Consider the following 13,639-nt stretch of genomic DNA (forward strand, 5'->3'; position numbering starts at 1 on the left):
AACCCTGAGCTTGACTAAGAAAAGAAGAGAGAAGATTCAAATAAATAAAATCACAAATGAAAGAGGAGGCATTACAATAGATACCTTAGAAATAAAAAAGAACCTTAAGGGACGATTATGAACAATTATACACCAACAAATTGCATAACCTAGAAGAAATGAACAAATTCCTAAAAACATACAACCTACCAAAACTGAATCAAGAAGAAATAGAATGCCTGAGCAAAGCAATAACAAATAAGGAGATTGAATCAAAACCCTCCTAATTGAGAAAAGCCCAGGACTAGATGGCTCCACTTGTGAATTCTACCAAACGCTCAAAGAAGAATTAACACTAAACCTTCTTAAACTCTTCCAAAAAATAAAAGATGCAGGAACACTTTCAAGCTCATTTTATGAGGACAGCATCACTCTGATACCAAAGCCAGACAAAGACCCCACAAGAAAAGAAAACTGCATTCCAATATCCTTGATGAACACAGATGCAAAGATGCTCAATACAGTACCAGCAAACCAAATTAAACAGCACGTTCAAAGGATTATATTCCATGACCAAGTGGAATTTATCCTTGGGATGCAAAGGCAGTTCAACACTTCGAAATCAATCAGTGTGATACACATTGACAGAATGAAAGATAAAAACCACATGACCATCTCAATAGATGCAGAAAAGCAATTGAAAAAAATTCAACGTCCATTCATGATAAAATCTCTCAACTATGTATGTGTGTGTGTGTGTGTGTATATAACACTTTCTGATTTCAAAGTATATTATAAATCTACAGCTTGTAAACAATGTAGTACCAGCATAAAAACAGGCTAATGCAATAGAGTAGAGAGCCCAGAATAAATCCACACGTTTTCAGTCAACTGATGTTCAACAAGGGTGGCAAGAATATAAAATAGGCAAATGATAGTCTCTTCAACAAATGGTGTTGGAAAACTGCATATCCACAAGTAGAACAATGAAGTTGGACTCTTATCTGATACCATATACAAAAATCAACTCAAATGGATTGATTTAAACATAAGAACTGAAACATTAAAACTACTACAGGGAAGCATAGAGAAAAAGCTTCTTGACATTGGTCTGGGCATTGATTTGCTGGATATGACATCAAAAGCACAGGCATTAAAGCAAAAATTGTCAAGTGAGTTTCCATCAAACTAAAAAGCTTTTGCACAGAAAATGAAACAACAGAAAGAAAAGGTAGCACACGGAATTAGAGAAGATATTTGCAAACCATACGTCTGACGTGCGATTAATATTCAAAATATATAAGGGACTCAAACGATAGTAAAAAAAAAAAATTTAAGCCCATTTAAAAATGAGCAAAAGTTCTGAGTAGGCATTTTTTTTTACAATGGTGTGTTAGTTTCTGCTTTATAACAAAGTGAATCAGTTATACATATACATATGTTCCCATATCTCTTCCCGCTTGCGTCTCCCTCCCTCCCACCCTCCCTATCCCACCCCTCCAGGCGGTCACAAAGCACTGAGCTGATCTCCCTGTGCTATGCGGCTGCTTCCCACTAGCTATCTACCTTACGTTTGGTAGTGTATATATGTCCATGCCTCTCTCTCGCTTTGTCACAGCTTACCCTTCCCGCTACCCATATCCTCAAGTCCATTCTCTAGTAGGTCTGTGTCTTTATTCCTGTCTTACCCCTGTGGAGAAAAGGCATTTTTTAAAAGAAGACATACAAAAGGCCAACAGATAAATGAAAAACTACTCAACAACATTAATATCAAGGAAATGCAAATCAAAACCACAATGAGGGACTTCCTTGGTGGTCCAGTGGGTAAGACTCCACGCTCCCAGTGCAGGGGGCCTGGGTTTGATCCCTGATTGGGGAACTAGATCACGCATGCATGCAGTAACTAAGAGTTCACACGCCGCAACTAAGAAGTCTGCATGCCACAACTAAAAAGATCCCACATGCCACAACTAAGACCCGGCGCAGTCTAAATATTTAAATATTTTTAAAAAGAAAATACATATTTAACCCAGGCTAATGTAAAGCCTTTGTTCTGACCTTGTGCTGTGAACAACTCCTTTTTTCTTAGCTTACCATGTGACCCCACTGGATATTACTCCTGTGTGACCAGGATGCCTGATCCTATTTGTCTCAAGTTAATCATCACATGCTTTAGGAACATATTCCGACACTTGTCTGTACACTGAGCCCCCAATTCTATAAACCACTAAGGCTGGAAATTGTGACTCAGATGTAAGCTCCAAAATGAGGCCACTCTTGATTATGAGACATTCAACTTGGAAGAATTACTGACTCATAGTTTATGCAAACAATTCGAGCAGTGTTCTCACCGGTGAGAAACAGACAAATAGAAAATCTTATGAGAAACTTATCACTAATGCTGGCAAAATTATTAATGATATCTCCTCTATTGTAGATGGAATACAGATCAATTTCAACTTATTGGCACAGCTAGTGATGAAAATTCATTACTGTAGATTTCTTATTAGTTGGTCATTAAGGCATTTGTACCATTGCTAATATTTTTGCTGGACTTGGATCAATGCAAGAGACAAGTTGGAACAGACTATACGTCACCCCAAAGAAAAAGCTAGTTGGCTCTATAAGGCTGATCCTTATGGCCTATGGGGTTTGTTTTCTTGGATTGAGTAGGGCAATTGGGGTCCCTGGTTCTAAAACAACTAAAAAAAGGACTGTTAGTTGTTCTTGTTTTTTTTACAGTGGTCATAACGCTGGTCTGTTGAGTTCTATCCAGTCTTCAATGCTTCTGCACAGCCATTCCCTCATCTGATGATAGCCAGGATGGTATAAAAAGATCAAGAAGATCTTGCCATACTATTGACCATGGAGATGAAGGAACAATCCCTAAGCAGTGAAGATCAAGATCTCTACCCTTTAAGCTGGGACAAAGTGAGAGAGTGACACGGACATATTATACACTACCAAACGTAAAACAGATAGCTAGTGGGAAGCAGCCGCATAGCACAGGGAGATCAGCTCGGTGCTTTGTGACCACCTAGAGGGGTGGGAAAGGGAGGGTGGGAGGGAGGGAGACGCAAGAGGGAAGAGATATGGGAACATATGTATATGTATAACTGATTCACTTTGTTATAAATCAGAAACTAACACACCATTGTAAAGCAATTATACTCCAATAAAGATGTTAAAAACAAAACAACAACAACAAAAAGATCTCTACCCTTCCCTGAAGTGATCCACCTCTTGCAAGCATGAGAATGATCAAAAGGAGGGGGAAGGCTGAGAAACTGAATACACAAACAAAAAATGACCAGATCATATATGACAATACAACACTGACCCACAGCTTCTGTAGCAACCTGGCCTGGAAGCCAAACCACAACCTCTACAGCAGCCAGCTCCAAAGGGTCAGTACTTGGTCAATGACGGACAGTCAGAGGGGCAGAATTTCAGCCCTCTCAAAGGAGCTGAAATCCCAGCTGCCACCACATGTTTTGAGATTCAGTTCCTCCAGTGAACTCCAGTGTCACCTGTGCACCTGCACTTCCACTGCATTTGGACCTTGTGAAGTTTTTTAGTTATTTTGAGAGCTGACATCTATGTTTAATATTATTCCTGTCAATATTAACCGTCTTCAGAAGAGAGAATACTCCCTCCCCATAATGATTAACAGCTTGACCAGAATTCACACTCAAACACACACACACACATACACACACACACTCTCACTATACCATGTTCCCTCCCATATGGCTCAGAATAAAGAATCAGCAATTGATTAGTCTCAAGTCCCAGCCTACGATAATGATTCTATTTCTGCAAACAGTGACTTTCATTTCTCCAGAGCATCACACTCTATGCCTAAATAAATAATTGAAGACTTGCATTTTGGACTAGAATTTCCAAAGAAAAGCCTCATGAACAAAACATGTAGACACATTTTTAAAATATTCTTTAAAATCACCAAATTTCTGGCCAATAAAGCAATACTGAGAGACCAAAATGACTAGAAGTCCACGGTGGCCTAGAACTTTGGTTTTATGAACCAAACATGGGGATCAGGAAGCAAACCTAAGTATATACACAGGATGGGAACACTCTTGCATTGGAGAACTTCTGAATAGATTTCAGACCCCCCAAATATGACTCTACCAGTAGGTGAAGTAAAAGAACTCAATCTTCAAAGGGAAATTCTAGGAAGTTTTGCCTATCCCAACCTCATCTCTGAAGGAAGTGGGAAATTAAGGTTCCTCTGCGAATTTCACTGTGAGGGCAGGGAAGTATACGTTTGGTACCCGAATAATCCATTGTTTACCAGGAGCTCATTCCCCTCAAGAATGAGGGTCTTGGTCACTTGACCCGGTAAGCCACTTAGACCAACAGAGGTGCAAACCAAGGTTGGCCCTCATAGGACATTGGTCTAGAACTCAGTCTGTCTGTATGAAAAAAGAAACAAGGAAGTAAGAGAGGAAGGAGAAAGGGAAGAAGGAAAAGTGACAGGAAGGAAAGGAAGGCAATAGTCGGGAGGGACAAAAGAGAGAGACAGACTAAGAACTGAGTGCAAAGGCTTCCCTCCTTGATGCTTCTGGGAACTTCCCAAAGCAGCCCAAGTCCTCTCTGAGAGAATACACCTTATCCCTAGGCCTCAAAGTTCTCTCAAAAAAATAAAGTTCCAGCGAGCATAACCTCACGATCCAAAGCAGGGACTTAGGTAACAAGCCAACGTAAATGAGAGACAGCTTAAAGAAGAAATAGTAAAGTCAGCTCCTCAAACAAGATATTCGCCAGATCCATACTATTTTAAAGGTATATATAATTTTTTTCAGCAAAATAAAAGGACAAAATGAGGCTAAGAAACAAGAAACTATCAAAAATTACATAACTGGTTTTTAATTGGTTAAAATGAACTTCCAGAGCTATGCTATACAAACATTTAAATAGGAATAAAATTTATGCATTTAAACGCTTAGAAACAGCAGAAGAGTTATGGAAACTACCTATAATTTATCATAAAAGGGCACAGACACAAAAATAACAAAAAGAGAATAAGTGTTATCAGAGGAAAGTAAGTTCTAACATATGACTGGTGAAGTTTCAGAGCAGAAATACAGAAAATGAAATAAAGGGCAATATTTGAAGAGATTCATGATGAATGAGAATGGTCGTAACTGATAAAAGAAAAAAAAAGCATTCATTTATTCAATATATGTTTTTGTGTGTCCAGCATATAGCTGAGAGTGTTCCCAAACTGGAAATACAGCAAAGAGAAAAACAGTTAAAAATCACTGCGATCGTGAGCTTATACTTGTTGAAGAGAATACAGAGGATAAACAAGACATAATGAAAATGCACAGCATGTTAAACACTCGAAAGTGCTAAAAATTAAGAGGAGGTAGAGGGTCAGAGACTATCAGGGAAAGCCTTAGATGGGGCTTTTTGAGTAACAGCCTGAAAGGAGTGAGGAACCATGCAGATAGATGGATATAAGAGGAACAATTGCAAAATCTGTAAGTATGTCTGTCAATTTCTAGGAAAAGCACAGAGGCCAGGCAGCTGTAACAGAAGGAGCAAGGGGGGAGAGTGATAGGAGGTGCAGTCTGATGTAATGAAGGTGGGATATCCAGATCATATAGAGCCCTGTAGGCCTATATAAAAACATGGGTTTTGGGCTTCCCTGGTGGCGCAGTGGTTAAGAACCTGCCTGCCAACACAGGGCACATGGGTTCGAGCCCTGATCCGGAAAGATCCCACATGCTGCGGAGCAACTAAGCCCATGTGCCACAACTACTGAGCCTGCGCTCTACAGCCTGCAAGCCACAACTACTGAAGCCCACGTGCCTAGAGTTGTGCTCCACAACAAGAGAAGCCACTGCAAGAGAAGTCCATGTACTGCAACAAAGAGTAGCCCCCGCTCGCCGCAACTAGAGAAAGCCTGCACGCAGCAATGAAGACCCAATGCAGCCAAAAATAAATTTATTTTAAAAATAAATAAATAAATAAAATACAAACATGGGCTTTGACCCTGAGTGAAACTGGATATGTTTGAGCAGAGGACTGACATGATCTGACTTATGGTTTAACAGAACCACTCTAGTTATTGAGTGGAGACTAGCCTGAAAAGAGACAAAGAGAGGGGAGGAGACCACTTTGGAGGTTTCTATGGTAATTCACTAAAGGGATGAAAATGGCAGCAGGGTGGAAGCAGGAGGGATGGTAAGAAGTGCTATGGTCCAGGATATCTAGATGGAATGTATGTGAAAGAAAGACTTTCAAGGACAATTCCAAGTTTCTGGCTTGAGCAAAAGGAAGAAAGTACCATTACTGTGATGGGAAACACTTTGAAAATACCAGGTTTGGGGAAATATGAGTTCAAATTTGGACCTGAAGTTTGGGTTGCCTATTATTAGATTTTTAAATTAATTGTATTGGAGCAAAATGATTCATCTATACATATACATATACCCCTCTTTTTTGGATCCCCTTCCCATTTAGGTCACCACAGGATATTAAGTAGAGCTCCCTATGCTATACAGTATATTCTCATTAGTTATCTATTTTATACATAGTGTCAATACTGTATATGTGCCAATCCCAGTCTCCCAATTCCTCCCACCCCCCTTTCCCCCTCGGTATCTATACATTTGTTCCCCATAGCTGTGTCTCTATTTCTGCTTTGCAAATAAAATCATCTATACCATTTTTCTAGATACCACATATATGCATTAATATACAATATCTATTTTTCTGTTTCTGACTTACTTCACCCTGTATGACAGTACATCCACATCCATCCACGTCTCTGCAAATGATACAATTTTGTTCCTTTTTATGGCTAAGTAATATTCCATTGTATATATGTACCACATCTTCTTTATCCACTCCTCTGTTGATGGACACTTAGGTTGCTTCCACGTGCTGGCTATTGTAAATATTGCTGCAGTGAACACTGGGGTGCATGTGTCTTTTTGAATTATTGTTTTCTCTGGGTATATGCCCAGTAGTGGGATTGCTGGGTCATATGGTAGTTCTATTTGTAGTTTTTTATGGAACTTCCATACTGTTCTCCATAGTGGCTGTATCAATTTACATTCCCACCAACAGTGCAAGAGGGTTCCCTTTTCTCCACACCCACTCCAGCATTTGTTTGTAGATTTTTTGATGATGGCCATTCGGACTGGTGTGAGGTAATACCTAATTGAAGTTTTCATTTGCATTTCTCTAATAATTAGCGATGATGAGCATCTTTTCATGTGCTTTTTGGCCATATTTATTTCTTCTTTGGAGAAATGACTACTTAGGTCTTCTGCCCATTTTTGGATTGGGTTGTTTGTTTTTTTGATATTGAGCTGCATGAGCTGCTTGTATATTTTGGAGATTAATCCTTTGTCAGTTGCTTCATTTGCAAGTATTTTGTCCCATTCTGAGGGTTGTCTTTTTGTCTTATTTATGGTTTCCTTTGCTGTGCAAAAGCTTTTAAGTTTAACTGGGCCCCATTTGTTTATTTTTGGTTGTGTTTTCATTACACTAAGAGGTGGGCCAAAAAAGATCTTGCTGCGATTTATGTCAAAGAATGTTCTGCCTATGTTTTCTTCTAACATTTTTACAGTGTCTGGCCTTCCATTTAGGTATTTAATCCATTTTGGGTTTATTTTTGTGTACGGTGTTAGGGGGTGTTCTAATTTCATTCTTTTACATGTAGCTGTCCAGTTTTCACAGCACCACTTATTGAAGAGTCTGTTTTTCTCCAATGTATATTTTTGTCTCCTTTTTCATAGATTAGGTGACCAGAGCTGTGTGGGTTTATTTCTGTGCTTTCTATCCTGTTCCATAGATCTCTATTTCTGTTTTTGTACCAGCACCATACTGTCTTGATTACTGTAGCTTTGTAGTATAGTATGAAGCCAGGGAGACTGATTTCTCCAGCTCCGTTTTTCTTTCTCAAGATTGCTTTGGCTATTTGTGGTCTTTTGTGTTTCCATACAAACTGTAAAATTTTGTTCTATTTCTGTGAAAAATGCCATTGGTAATTTGATAGGGATTGCATTGAATCTGTAGATTGCTTTGGGTAGTACAGTCATTTTCACAATATTGATTCTTCCAATCCAAGAACATGGTATATATCTCTCTCTGTTTGTGTCATCTTTGATTTCTTTAATCAGTGTCTTATAGTTTTCTGAGTACAGGTCTTTTGCCTCCTTAGGTAGGTTTATTCCTAGGTATTTTGTTGTTGCTGCAATGGTAAATGGGATTGTTTCCTTAATTTCTCTTTCTGATCTTTCATTGTTAGCGTATAGGAATGCAAGAGATTTCTGTGTATTAAATTTGTATCCTGTGACTTTATTAAATTGATTTATTAGCTCTGGTAGTTTTCTGGTGGCATCTTTAGGATTTTCTATGAATAGTATCATGTCATCTGCAAACAGTGACAGTTTTACTTTTTCTTTTCCAATTTGGATTCCTTTTATTTCTTTTTCTTCTCTGATTGCCATGGCTAGGACTTCCAAAACTATGTTGAATAAAAGTGGTGAGAGTGGACACCCTTGTCTTGTTCCTGAACTTAGTGGAAATGCTTTCAGTTTTTCACCACTGAGAATAATGTTTGTTGTGGGTTTCTCATATATGGGCTGTATTATATTGAGGTAAGTTCCCTCTATGCCCACTTTCTGGAGAGTTTTTTTTATCATAAATGGGTGCTGAATTTTGTCAAAAGCGTTTTCTGCATCTATTGATATGATCATATGGCTTTTATTCTTCAGTTTGTTAATATGGCATATCACATTGATTGATTTGCATATATTGAAGAATCCTTGTATCCCTGGGATAAGTCCCACTTGATCATGGTGTATGATCCTTTTAATGCATTGTTGGATTTGGTTTGCTAGTATCTTGTTCATCAGTGATATTGGCCTGTACTTTTCTTTTTTTGTGATACCTTGTGATACCTTTGTGTGATTTTGGTATCAGGGTGATGGTGGCCTCGTAGAATGAGTTTGGGAATGTTCCTCCCTCTGAAATTTTTGGAATAGTTTGAAAAGTATAGGTGTTAGCTCCTCTCTAAATGTTTGATAGAATACGCCTGTGAAGCCATCTGGTCCTGGACTTTTCTTTGTTGGAAGATTTTAAATCACAGTTTCAATTTCAGTGCTTGTGATTGGTCTGTTCATATCTTCTATTTCTTCCTAGTTCAGTCTTGGAAGGTTGTACTTTTCTAAGAATTTGTCCGTTTCTTCCAGGTTGTCCATTCTATTGGCATGAAGTTGCTTGAGTGGTCTTTTATGATCCTTTGTATTTCTTCAGCATCAGTTGTAATTGCTCCTTTTTCATTTCTAATTTTATTGATTTGTGTCCTCTCCCTTTTTTTCTTGATGAGTCTGGCTAAAGGCTTAACAATTCATTTATCTTCTCAAGGTACCAGCTTTTAGTTTTATTGTTCTTTACTATTGTTTTCTTTGTTTCTATTTCATTTATTTCTGATCTGATCTTTATGATTTCTTTCCTTCTACTAACTTTAGGTTTTGTTTGTTCTTCTTTCTCTACTTGCTTTAGGTGTAAGGTTAAGTTGTTTGTTTGAGATTTTTCTTGTTTCTTGAGGTAGGATTGTATTGCTATAAACTTCCCTCTTAGAACTGCTTTTGTTGCATCCCATAGGTTTTGGATCATCGTGTTTTCATTGTCATTTGTCTCTAGGTATTTTTTGATGTCCTCTTTGATTTCTTCAGTGATCTCTTGGTTATCTAGTAGTGTATTGTTTAGCCTATATGCGTTTGTATTTTTTACATTTTTTTCCTATAATTGATTTCTAATCTCACAGTTTTGTGGTCAGAAAACATGCTTGATAAAATTTCAATTTTCTAAAATTTACCAAGGCTTGATCTGTGACCCAAGATGTGATCTATCCTGTAGAATGTTCCATGTGCACTTGGGAAGAAAGTGTATTCTCCTGCTTTTGGATGGAATGTCCTATAAATATCAATTAAGTCAATTTGGTCTATTTTGTCATTTAAAGCTTGTTTCCTTATTTATTTTCTGTCTGGATGATCTGTCCATTGGGGTAAATGGGGTGTTAACGTCCTCCACTATTATTCTGTTACTGTCAATTTCCCCTTTTATGGCTGTTAGCATTTGGCTTATGTATTGAGGCGTTCCTATGTTGGGTGCATAAATATTTACAATTATTATATCTTCTTCCTGGATTGACCCCTTGATCATTATATAGTGTCCTTCCTTGTCTCTTGTAATAGTCTTTATTTTAAAATCTATCTTGTCTGATATGAGTACTGCTACTCCAGCTTTCTTTTGATTCACATTTGCATGGAATGCCTTTTTCCATACCCTTTCAGTCTGTATGTGTCCCTAGGTCTGTAGTGGGTCTCTTTAGACAGCATGTATACAGGTCTTGTTTTTTATCCATTCAGCTAGTCTGTGTCTTTTTGTTGGAGCATTTAATCTATTTACATTTAAGGTAATTATCGATATGTACGTTCTTATTACCATTTTCTTAACTGTTTTGGGTTTGTTCTTGTAGGTCTCTTTCTTCTCTTGTGCTTCCCGCCTAGAGAAGTTCCTCTAGCATTTGTTGTAAAGCTTGTTTGGTGGTGCTGAATTCTCTTAGCTCTTGCTTGTCTTTAAAGCTTTTGATTTCTCTGTCGAATCTGAATGAGATTCGTGCTGGGTAGAGTAATCTTGGTTGTAGGTTTTTCCCTTTTATCACTTTAAATATGTCCTGCCACTCCCTTCTGGCCTGCAGTTTCTTCTGAACAATCAGTTCATAACCTCATAGGTAATCCCTTGTAGGTTATTTGTTGATTTTCCCTTGCTGCTTTTAATATTTTTTCTTATATTTAATTTTTGTTAGTTTGATTAGTATGTTTCTCGGAATATTTCTCCTTGGGTTTATCCTGTATGGGACCCTCTGTGCTTCCTGGACTTGACTATTTCCTTTCCCATATTAGGGAAGTTTTCAACTATAATCTCTTCAAATATTTTCTCTGGCCCTTTGCCTTTTCTTCTTCTGGGACCCCTATAATTCGAATGCTGGTGTGTTTAATGTTGACCCAGATGTCTCTGAGCCTGTCCTCATTTTTTTTCATTCTTTTGTCTTTATTCTGCTCTGTGGCAGTTATTTCCACCATTCTATCTTCTGGCTCACTTATCTGATTTTCTGCCTCAATTGTTCTGCTATTGATTCCTTCCAGTGTATTTTTCATGTAAGTTACTGTGTTGTTCATCACTGATGGTTTGTTCTTTAGTTCTTCTAGGTCCTTGTTAAACATTTCTTGTATTTTCTGGATCCATGCCTGCATTCTATTTCCGAGATCTTGGATCATCTATACTATCATTACTCTGAATTAGTTTTCATGTAGATTTCCTATTTCCTCTTCATTTATTTGGTCTTGTCGGATTTTACCTCGGTCCTTCATCTGCAACATATTTCTCTGTCGTCTCATTTTGTCTAACCTACTGTGTTTATGGCCTCCTTTCCACAGGCTGCTGTTGTTGTTCCTCTTGCTTCTGTTGTCTGCCCCCTCGTGAGTGAGGTTGGTCCAGGGGTTTGTGTAGGCTCACCGGCGGGAGGGACTTGTGCCTGCACTCTGGAGGGTGGAGCTGAGCCTTTTCCCTCTGAAGGGAAGGGCTGCATTAGGTGGTGTGTTTTGGGGTGTCTGTGAGCTTAGTATGACTTTAGGCAGCCTGTCTGCTGATGCGTGGGGCCATGTTCCTGTCTTGCTGGTTTTTTGGCATGAGGTGTCCAGCACTGGAGTTCATGTACTAGGATATGGTTGGGTCAATGCATCCAGGCTGGGTGGGGGTGATGCTGAGGAAAGGGAGGCCCCAGGATCTGGATCTAAGAAATTGGATGAGGTTTTCCCAAGATTGCAAGGGCTATGACTCAGGAATCTTCATGGAGAGAAGCCAAGGACATCATTAGGGATCTTGTTAAAAGGCAGGTCATGATTCAGGAGGTTTGGAATGGGACCTGAGATTCTGCATTCCTGACAAGCCCCCAAATGCTGCTGATGCTGCTTAATTTGCTCTTCAGTTTCTAAAAAATCCATGTTTTTTTCCTCCAATTTACTGAACATTTAAATATTTACATCTGAAGCAAGGTCCTGGGGTGACATCCTACCTACCATGTGCAGCCCACAGCAGGCAGGACATGGTGACCTATTAGATTGACTTATATAAAATCGATAATATTCAACCATTCTGACCTACAAAAATGAAAACTGTATATGGTTCAACTTAACAGATATCCAGGAGAAAATACTGACAATGTAGTTGGATGTTCTTGGGAAAGCTACAGGAGGGAGTAGCTTTCATATCTGGGAGTCACCAACATACAGATGGCACTTAAAAGAAGACAGAAGGGCAAAGGAAACCATAAACAAGACCAAAAGACAACCCTCAGAATGGGAGAAAATATTTGCAAATGAAGCAACCGACAAAGGATTAATCTCCAAAATTTACAAGCAGCTCATGCAGCTCAATAACAAGAAAACAAACAACCCAATCCAAAAATGGGCAGAAGACCTAAATAGACATTTCTCCAAAGAAGATATACAGACTGCCAACAAACACATGAAAGAATGCTCAACATCATTAATCATTAGAGAAATGCAAATCAAAACTACAATGAGATATCATCTCACACCAGTCAGAATGGCCATCATCAAAAAATCTACAAACAATAAATGCTGGAGAGGGTGTGGAGAAAAGGGAACACTCTTGCACTGCTGGTGGGAATGTGAATTGGTTCAGCCACTATGGAGAACAGTATGGAGGTTTCTTAAAAAACTACAAATAGAACTACCATATGACCCAGCAATCCCACTACTGGGCATATACCCTGAGAAAACCAAAATTCAAAAAGAGTCATGTACCAAAATGTTCATTGCAGCTCTATTTACAATAGCCCGGAGATGGAAACAACCTAAGTGCCCGTCATCAGATGAATGGATAAAGAAGATGTGGCACATATATACAATGGAATATTACTCAGCCATAAGGAGAAACGAAATTGAGCTATTTGTAATGAGGTGGATGGACCTGGAGTCTGTCATACAGAGTGAAGTAAGTCAGAAAGAAAAAGACAAATACCGTATGCTAACACATATATATGGAATTTAAGAAAAAAAATGTCATGAAGAACCTAGGGGTAAAGCAGGAATAAAGACGCAGACCTCCTAGAGAACGGACTTGAGGTTATGGGGAGGGGAAAGGGTGAGCTGTGACAGGGCGAGAGAGAGTCATGGGCATATACACACTAACAAACGTAGTAAGGTAGATAGCTAGTGGGAAGCAGCCGCATGGCACAGGGATATTGGCTCGGTGCTTTGTGACAGCCTGGAGGGGTGGGATAGGGAGGGTGGGAGGGAGGGAGACGCAACAGGGAGGACATATGGGAACATGTGTTTATGTATGACTGATTCACTTTGTTATAAAGCAGAAACTAACACACCATTGTAAAGCAATTATACCCCAATAAAGATGTTAAAAAAAAAAAAAAAGAAGACAGAATAAGGTCAACAACAAGGTCCTGGGATAGTCCAACCTTCAGAAAAAAGAGCAAACAGATAAAGAAACTAAGAAAGAGAAGCAACAGACAGATGGGGAGAGTGTGAGATCTTGGATGCCGTGGGGGAAAATGTTTAAAGAGAGAGAG

This window comes from Stenella coeruleoalba, assembly GCF_951394435.1.
Source record: "Stenella coeruleoalba genome assembly, chromosome: 5".
Taxonomy (NCBI): Eukaryota; Metazoa; Chordata; class Mammalia; order Artiodactyla; family Delphinidae; genus Stenella; species Stenella coeruleoalba.